Genomic DNA, 10,229 nt, shown 5'->3' on the forward strand with positions numbered 1-10,229 from the left:
AATTTTCACATTTTCAGTTTCAAATATCCAGATGAAGTCAAATAAAATAAAATATTTTAAAGATGAATATAACATCTTCCCATTGAAAGTGATTTCAGGAAAGTACCTTTTTATGTATGTATGTATGTATGTATGTATGTATGTATGTAAGTTTTTTTGAGACAGGCTCTCTCTGTGTAGCCCTGGCTCTCACAGAAACTCACTCTGTAGTCCAGGCTAGCCTCGAACTCAGAAATCTGCCTCTCAAATGCTGGGATTAAAGGCATGTGCCACCACTGCCCAGCTGTAAAGCACCTTTATACCTTATGCCTTCACATTATCAGGGTCTCTCACATGGTAAGATACACAAGGGTTAACAAATCATTGAGTTTGGCAATTGATTATCCCATGATGGTGTTAAAAAATGGAAAGAAGGCTTTTGCTGTCACTGTTCTGTGATAACAAAGCCCTTACTCCCAGGAGGACTTCATGACCCAGATAAAAGTAAATGCAGTAGCATCTGAGCTTTCTACAGCACTTTCCTGTGAACAGACAGATGTTCCTCTATTGGGCAACATTTTTGCGTACCAAGGTCTTGGAAAAATAAAAAGGATTTGTAACAGTACAAAACAAATGTCATGTTCCCAAGCAGATTGCAGTGTGAACATACATACAGTTATTAGTGACCTCCAGATGAGTAAAAATAGAGAAAATATAAATAACCTTAAACATAGTTTGTTAGGATTTGTCCTGAATAGTTCAGATTTATTCCCAAAGGACTTTTTGTTTCCAGGCAGTGGTCGCTGTGTGAAACTAATACTTTCCTCAACAGTGGTAATGATTTTAAACATGGGAGAAAATGTAATGATCCCAAGTGGGAAGTAATGAAGTAAGCCCTCCCATTTCCTGTCAGCCAGCATGAGGAGAAGCTCAGCATGAGGAAACTTCTGCAGGAAGGTTGCTTAGTGGAAGTCCTGTGCAAAGCTGGATAATCTGAGCACTTTGAAATCTGGGAGGTTCAATTTGAATCAGAGCACCTATTGGGTTAATTAAACTCATAAAGCTTCAACATCCTCATTTGTAGAAATTATAAACTATATATATTCATTTATCTAAGTGTTGGCTCAATAATAAAATAAATAGAACTGCAGAGTACCTGAATACACAACATGCTTAGTAAAAATGTCCAATTCAGTGTAGTCGACAACAATAGCATAGTCATTAACGTTTTATTTCATAGAATGACTTTGATGGTTTCAAAATGAACTTTTAGTCACATTCTGTTGCCAACAGCCACAATTCTGTTTCTTATCTGCTTTTATCTCAAATACTTTGGTACCAAATTTTTGATCAGTACTTTTCTCCTTGATCAATCATTTCCTGTTAATATACAAAGTGCTAAATCTCCTATCTTGAGCCATGAGGAGAACAACCAAACATCTTCCATATAGAAAGCATCGTCACTTCACATCTCATTGGAGCAGAGGTTGACAACTCCCCTCTTCTCTCTCACGTTCCATTAGGTTAGATTTCTTTCTTTCACAATTCCATTGAAATTCTCCTGGTCAAGTCACATAACTTCCCATCTCAAACACTCTTCATTCAGGATTTTTAGATTATCCATTCCTTTTTGGTTTTTTGTTTTCTTTTGTTGTTTTTGGTTTTTTAAGATAGGATTTTAGGTAGCCCAGGCTAGCTTCAAACTCACTAACTAGATGATAATGACCTTGAAACCTGATGCTCCTGCCTCCACCTCTCAGTACAGGGATGATAGGTGCGACTACACCAACTAGAATCTTCATTCTTCTATCTTCTTCATATACATCTGGAGATGAGTTTGTCAATATCTAAGTAGGAAAGGACAAAGGGAGACCCTTTGAGGCCTTGATTTAAACAACTGACCAACTTAGAATCCATTAGCATATCAAATTTTCCATCCTAGGGTTTGGTTCTATTTCCCCCCATCTATAGAGCTTTAAAATGCTTTTGTGTAGAGCATGCTTATTTTGGAGTATTCCTTTCTTGTTATTCTATACTTCTGCTGCTACTATAAATGAATTCTTTTTCTAAAGGAGGAGGAGGAGAAGAAGAGAGAGAAAGAAGAAAGAAAAGGAAAGGATAGGGAAGGGAAGGGAAGGAAAGGAAAGGAAAGGAATTTTACTCCCCCAACTCCACATGTTTTGCAGTTGAGTTCCCACATTACAGAAGTTCTCGGGGTGCTCCCAGATGGAGCACGATGGATATGCTCCATTCTGCAAAAACCACCTTTATGGTCATGAAGTCTCCCCTACTAAGTTTGTTGTTGGTGTTGCTAGGTTTTTGCCATGGTTGTTTGTTTTGGGACATAGTTTTGCTAAATATTTCAAGGTGCTCTGAACTCACTACATAACCCATATTTGCCTGGAAGTCATGGCAATGCTCCTGCTTCAGTCTTCCAAATCTGGGATTATTGACAAGTGTTACCATACCCTGATATCATTTTCACACACACACATCACACTGCATACATACACCACATACACCACACACACACCACACACATACCACACAAACACCCCACACCACACCATATCACACACCACACCGCACACACACGGAGACTGTGTGTTTACTGATATGGAACTGGAACTCATTAAATAGTCTATACACACCAGAAACTCACTGAGATCCACCTGCATCTGCCTCCAAAGTGCTGGGATTGAAGTTGTGTGGCACCATACCCGGCCTTCAAAATTACACCCTTTAAATTAGGTTTTCTTGCACTTAAAGTAATAGCTGAAGTTGTGCTCTGATTTTGTACTTACCAACTTATCCATACTTGATTTTCATAACTTTTCTGTAGATTTTTCTGAATTTTGTAGGTGTGCAATCATAGCATCAAAAAGCATTATGTTTCTTCCTTCCTTTCACTTTGATTCCGCTCTGTCTAGGAACTTTTGGAGAATGTTAATTAGGAGTGACAATGGACTTATGTAGTTTAATTATTACCTTAAAGAAAAAGTTTGAGGCCGGGCGTGGTGACACACGCCTTTAATCCCAGCACTTGGGAGGCAGAGGTAGGCAGATCACTGAGAGTTCAAGGCCAGCCTGGTCTACAGAGTGAGTTCTAGGACAGTCAGGGCTACGCAAAGAAACCCTGTCTCGGAAAAAAAGAAAAAGAAAAAGTTTGAAAGCTGTAAATATTAGGAATTAATTTCTCTCTTGAAGGAAGTTCTCTGGTCTTCTTGGTTTACTAAGCCCTGCTGAACCTCACCCTATATATCTACTCATGTGCTATTCTCTGAATCTTTGGACATATGTTCCCACAAACCAATAAGGATAAGTGTTTTCCTGAGTTTATGAGGCACAGGCATAAACATTCAATCCTGAGGGGAAGGACCCTACTTTGCAGCCAGTCAGTTAGAATGGACTGGTGAAGACTGCTGTCTGAAGCAGGGCAGTCTTGTGGAACTGAATCCTTAGCCTGTAGCGTCTGTGCTTACTCCAGGGAGAAAGAGTGAGAATGCAGTGGAAATTAATTTTGAGATGCGCATTTGTGCCTGGAGAGTTGAAAAACTGGCTGTTACAGTGAAAATTCTTCCACGTTTCTTCAGCATACTGAGGACACACAGACATGTTTTCCTTTGGGGAGAGAAAGGGAAGAAAGGACCTCTCCTCTCAGATTCTGTGTCTGGTGGCAGACAGTGTTCTCACCTGGGACTATTAAAGGAAAACAGCTTATATTATAACGTAATATACACAGGGTGGTAAATTAAATTTGTTTTGACCTATATAGAACATGAGCCTGTATAGAGTGGGATTCAAACATTTCTAATTTTTCATAATCATGACCTTTCTTGAGTGTTATTAAGTGTCCTCAGTCTGTACTCTGTGTTTTCAAAATATAATATTTCTTAAATGTAGATTCACTTCCATAAGAGTTTTAAAAAATAAAAAGCAGTGTTATCATTGTACTGTTTTAGGTCTCCTTTTGGAACTTCACTGGTTGACTTCAACCAGCTTAGAGCTTGTGGATTGTGATAGTGTAGACCACTTACTATTGAGATTGTATGTTGCTGTGTAACACTAATATTTGGGGAAGTGTGAACAAGCATCCACTCACCCCAGATGTGGAACCAACAACAGAACAAAGCACAGATACCACCAAAGTTCAGCTTGCTGAACCAAGAGTTCCATTAGGGTTACTCCCTGGAACATGATTGAGGGGTTGCGTACAGGAGCAGAAAGGATTTGGAGACAGCTGTATGACCAAAACCCACCCCAGCATGGGAGACAGTTCATGAATACTAAAAAACCTATAGCACTACATACAGCCTACAGACAGCTCAGCAGGCTAGAGTCTCCTTTCCAGGTTGCTCAGTTGGTCTGAGATAGCTCAGTTGATATGAGACTCTTCCTAGTCTGTGAGTCTCCCAGGCAGCTCAGCTAGTCTCTGTCTCTTTCAGGTGGCTTGGCTGGCCTGAGACTCTCTTAGGCAGCTCAGCTTGTCTAAGCAGTTCTCACTGCTGATAAGAGCTTGGAGATGGAGATCTTAGTAAATCTTATCACTTTCAGAGACTCCCTGACTGAAGCTTTTGAAGAAGCTTCCCTGTTTCACCTTTTGAGTACCCTGTGCCTTAAGGATCTTATTTCTAGGAAGGATGGTTTTATTTTAGAGAAAATTATTACACAAAATGTATAGCTGGAGGTATTTCCTGGTTTGCATATGTGTGCATATATGGTAGGTACTCATGTGCATATGTAGAATATATTTGCACATGTTTGAATGCAGTGTGTGTGTGGGGTGTGTGTGTGTGTGTGTGTTGGTGCAAGGGTTTGCCATTGCACATGTATGGATGTCAAAGGACAACTTGTGGGGCCTGGCACTCATTTTCCACTATGTGTGTCAAGAGATCAAATACAAATTGTTAGACATATGGCAATTGCCTTTCCTTCCTGGGCCATCTTGCTGGCAAGTAAGGTATTTAATTTATTTAAATTAAAAATATGTTAATTCTTTGAGAATTTCAATCAGTGTATTTTGATCATATTCTCCCTCACCCTTAACTCTTCCTAGATATCCCCCTCATTACTTCCAGCTTCCTCTTAATTTTTTTTAAATTTAATATTCTATAGAGTCCAATTTATGCTTCTTTTTTTTTTTTTTTGGTTTTTGGATTTGGTTTTATCAAGACAGGGTTTCTCTGTATAGCCCTGGCTGTCCTGGAAATCACTCTGTAGACCAGGCTGGCCTCAAACTCAGAAATCCACATGACTCTGACTCTCAGAGTGCTGGGATTACAGGCGTGTGCCACCACTGCCCGGCTAATTTATGCAATTTTTAATGTTTAAAAAATGAGATCCAGGCCAAGTGTGGTAGTCCATGCCCTTTTTAAAAAAATCTTATTTATTTAATCTATGAGTGCTCTGCTGTACATGCATCCACACACTTGAAGAGGGCATCAGATCCCTCTATAGGTGGTTGTGAGCCACCATGTGGCTGCTGAGAATTGAACTCAGGACCTCTAGAAGAGCAGCTAGTACTCTTAACCACTGAGCCATCTCACCAGCCCCAGTCTATGCCCTTTAATTCCAACACTCAGGGCAGAGGCAGGAAGATCTCTTAAGTTTGAGGCCAGCCTAATTTACAGAAAGAATTCTAGGACAGCCAGGGTTACAGAGAGAAACCTTGTCTCAAAAAAAAAAAAAAAAAAAAAAAAAAGTAAAATAAAATAAGAGATAGGTAGGTAGATAAATAGATGATAGATACATAATACATACTATGTGCATACATACATACATATAGATGATAGATAGATGATAGGTACATAGATAAATAGATACATAGATAAATAGATACATAGGTAGGTAGAAAGAGAAGCTGGAAGATCAGTGTCACAGGAGGACAGGTATGTTCTCTTGTGGGTTGGAGATTACCTTTGGAAGGGCCCTGTTATGCTGCCATTCTGTGCAGACATTGGGAAATAGTCCCTAAAGCCTGAGATGGGATGGGTCTTAAATTGGGCCAGTTATTAGTTGGCCATCCCTCAGTATATTTCATTTTTGTTCCTGCATTTCTTGTAGACAGGAGGACAAATTTGGGGTCGAAAGTTTTGTGGGTGGGTTGTTTAATGGGTATTTTTAAAGGAGTACAGTGTGGCTGCAGAGATGACTCAGCAGTTAAGAGCACTGTCTACCCTTGAAGAGGACCCAGCTTCAGGTCCAAGCACCCACATGGTGGCTCACAACTGCCTATAACTCCAATTCCAGAAAATTTGACACCTTCTTCTGGTTTATGCAGGTACCAGGCACAAATGGGAATGCACAGACTTACATGTAGGCAAAACATTAAACATAAAATAAATAAATCTAAATTTTATTTATTTATTATTTTGTTTTGTTTTGTTTTGTTTTTTGGATACAGGGTTTCTCTGTATACCCCTGGCTGTCCTGGAACTCACTCTGTAGATCAGGCTGGCCTTGAACTCAGAAATCCACCTGCCTCTGCCTCTGCCTCCCAAATGCTAGGATTAAAGACATGTACTACCACTGCCCGGCAAATAAATAAATCTAAATTTAAAACTTATGATGTTGGGCTGGAGAGATGGCTCAGTGGTTAAGAGCACTGGTTGTTCTTCCAGAGGTCCTGAGTTCAAATCCCAGCAACCACAAGGTGGCTCACAACCATCTGTAATGAGGATCCAATGCCCTCTTCTAGTGTGTCTGAAGACAGCTACAGTGTACTAATATGCATAAGGTAAATAAATAAATCTTAAAAAATAATTAAAAAAACTTATGATGTTTAGCTGGGTGGTAGTGGTACACACATTTAGTCTCAGCACTTGGGAGGCAGAGGCAGGTAGATCATTGTGAGTTCAAGGCCAGCCTAGTCTACAGAGTGAGTTTCAGGGCAGCCAGAGCTACATAGTGGAACCCTGTCATGAAAATCAATAACAACAACAATGAATTATGATGTTTAAAACTAAATGAATGAAAAGAGCAAATGAAATGAGGCAAGTTTGTTTGTTCCTGAAATTCTAGCATTCAGGTGTCTGAGGCAGGAGGATAATAAGGCTCAAGCCACACTGGATAACTTAGAACCCTGTCCAGAAATAAATAACAAAAGAAAATAAAGCTATGGCTTTCTTTTGCATTTAGGATTCTGTAGAAAATACTTTGGCCTATTAAAAGAGTGCTATAGGAAATTAAAGGCAAGATGACTAAGGAAAAAAACTGCAATGATGTATATGGTATTAAAGACTAATTATTATGAAGAACTCGGAATCAGAAGTGGACTTAGGAGCCAGATTGCTTGGATTTGTGACCTCTGCCATATACAGCCATTTATGCACCCTCAACCAATGATTTCATTTTTTCAGGGAACGGTTTGCTCAACTGTAAAATGGACACAGCGATAAATGCCTTCCTCGTGAGATTGAGACCAAGAGTAAACGAATCAGTGAGCCCACAGAATACATGGCAAAGCTCAAGCGTGCCCATGTTTGTGTATCTGTTCACACACCAAACATTTAATGAGCATCTGTTGGGTACTGAAACATTGTAGGTGATGTGCATACCTCAGCGAACAGGATAAATGTAAGTAACCCTGATCTGTGAGGAACATAGCTCCAGTGGGAAGACCAGAGACATTCAGAAGCTAGAAGTTCCAACAAGCACCAGTTGTTTCTATACAACTAATGAGAAAAAGATCGTAAAGGCTAAAGATGCAGCACCATTGGAAGAGGACTTGCCTAAGCTCTGGGTTCAATCCCTTGTACCACGCAAAGCAGGAGTGGTGGACACTTGAAATTCTAGCACTATGGATGCTAGGAAAATCAGGAGTTGAAGGTCACACTTGCCTACACAGTGAGTTCAAGGTCATCCCGGGTCATACGAAACCTTGTCTACATTTTTTATTAAAAAAAAAAGGAAGGGATCATGAACTGCATGAGAGGAACTACAGGGACTTGTTTGGATTGTGTTAGTAAGAATAATTAGCCTTTGTGTGGCCTTTGAAGAGTTTTGATGCCTTCTTGTTCAGTCCTGCATTAACTAGTTTTCTATTGCTGTAATAAACAGCCATGAGCAAAGCAGCTTATGGAAGAAATGGTTTTGTTGTTGCTGTTATTGTTATTGTTATTGTTATCGTTGTTTTCACTTATGGTTCCAGAGACAGTAGAGTCCAAGGCAGCGTGTGGCAGGCATGTGGCCAGAGAAAGAAGTTGAGAGCTCACATCCTCAACCATAAAAATAATAAAGAAAGAAAGAATGAACAGGAAGTGGGGTGTCTTGGTCAGTGTTCTGTTGCTGTGAAGAGACACTGTGACCTTGGGATCTCTTATTTAAAAAAAAAAAAATCACTTAATTGAGGCTGGCTTACAGTTTCAGAGTTTTAGTCCATTATCATCATGGCAGGAAACATGGCGGGCAGACAGTGGAGCAATGGCTGACAAGTACATCCAGAACCAAAGGAAGGCACTCTGGGCTTGGAACGGGCTTTTTGAAGTCTGAAAGCCTGGCCCCTGCCCCATGCCACACCCCCCATCTCCATGACACACTTCCTCCAACAAGGCCACATCTCCAATTCTTTCAAATAGCACTCCTCCCCGATGACCAAATATCCAAATCTATAGGCCTATTGTAGTCCTTCTCATTCAAACTATCTCCTGACATGAGACAAGACTGCAAACGCTTAATACCAGACACCAGTGAAAAATTCTTCCAGCAAAACCACACCCTCGAAAAGTCTCAAAACCAACCTGGGCAACATCACCCCGATGGACAGTTTTTATATCAACTTGACACAAGCAAGAGTTGTGTTGGGGAGTAGTTGTTGCGGCCCCTGCTGCCTCTGCCTCTGTTGCTGTGGTCGCTTCGCTGAAGTCCCAGGCTCCGACGCTTCCCTCTGCTGTGAAGTGGATGTGAAGTGGATGTTTAAGGAGGACCGCTCGCTGGAACACAGCTGCTTGAATCAGCGAAGATCAGAGTGAAGTACCCCAACCGGGTTCCGGTGATCGTGGAAAAGGTCTCCAGCACTCAGATTGTTGACATTATCAAAATGAAGTACTTGGTCCCATCCAACATCACTGTGGCTCAGTTCACGTGGATCGTCGGGAAGGATCCAGCTTCCTTCTGAGAAGGCCATCTTCCTGTTTGTGGACAGGATAGTCCTACAGTCCAGCTTAACTAGGGGGCAGCTTTATGAGAAGGAAAAAGATGAAGAGGGATTCTTGTATATGGCCTACTGTGGAGAGAACTCGTTTGGTTTCTGAAGCCCTTGCTGGGCTAGGTGCACCCTTCCTGCTTGTGTATAACTGCTCACTACTTGTAAATAACTGGCTGTTACCAGTTACTCTGCCAGAGCCTCCTCACAGACCTATGCATTTGTAACTGGATTTATTTCTTAATGTATTCAAAGGTTTTGTTTCCTTAGATTAGTAAATTATCATACAGAGTTTTATTTTCAATTTTCTTTTTGGGCACTGCCCTCGTGGCTATATGCTCCAGGGAACCTGTCCTGTGGGAATCATATTTAATGAAGATATTTCTGTATGGAAGGGAGGTAGGTGTGGTACTAAAGTGAAAAGGAGAGGATAATGCATTGTTCTGGATTCTGTTCAAAGTGTTAGATGACTAATAAAAGCATCCAAATTGAATCCTTAGCAATCAGAAGAACACTTGCTTCACTAGATTTTGCCAACTGCAAATCATGTTGGACTGAGCTAATCTGTTGTTCTTTCTGAGACCATTAAGGTGAATAATTAACAATAAAGCCTCCTCTTATAAAGGCAAAAAAAAAAAAAAAGAGTTGTGTTGGAGGAAGTAACTTTGAGGAAATACCTCCTTAAGATCGGGCTTTACACAAGTCTGTGGGACATTTTCTTAATTAATGATTGATGTAAGAGGACCCAGCTCATTGTGGGTGGCACCATCCCTGGGCAGATGGTCCTGGGGTGTAAAAAGAGTAAGCTGAGCAAGCCATGGCGAGCAAGCCAGTAAGCAGCATTCCTCCATGGCCCATGCATCAGCTCCTGCCTCCAGGTTTCTGCCTTGAGTCCCTGCACTGCCTTTCTTGGTGATAGACGATGATGTGAAACTGTAACCTGAAATAAACCATTTCCTCCCCAAGTTGCTTTTTGTTCCGTGATGATTTATCATCACAATAGAAATCCCAAGACAGATACCAGCCTGGGACTAAATGTTCAAGTACCTAAGCCAATGGGGAACGTTTCTCAAATGCATCAAATCTCAGGATGCATCCTGAATCCTCT

At 40.7% G+C, this 10,229-nt stretch overlaps 1 pseudogene; it reads left to right on the forward strand.

Moving 5' to 3' along the window:
• The first annotated feature begins 8,735 nt into the window (after positions 1–8,735).
• On the forward strand, positions 8,736–9,230 carry LOC127672082 (gamma-aminobutyric acid receptor-associated protein-like 2; annotated as a pseudogene).
• The last annotated feature ends 999 nt before the right edge of the window (positions 9,231–10,229 follow it).

This window comes from Apodemus sylvaticus, chromosome 21, assembly GCF_947179515.1.
Source record: "Apodemus sylvaticus chromosome 21, mApoSyl1.1, whole genome shotgun sequence".
NCBI classification, from domain to species: Eukaryota; Metazoa; Chordata; class Mammalia; order Rodentia; family Muridae; genus Apodemus; species Apodemus sylvaticus.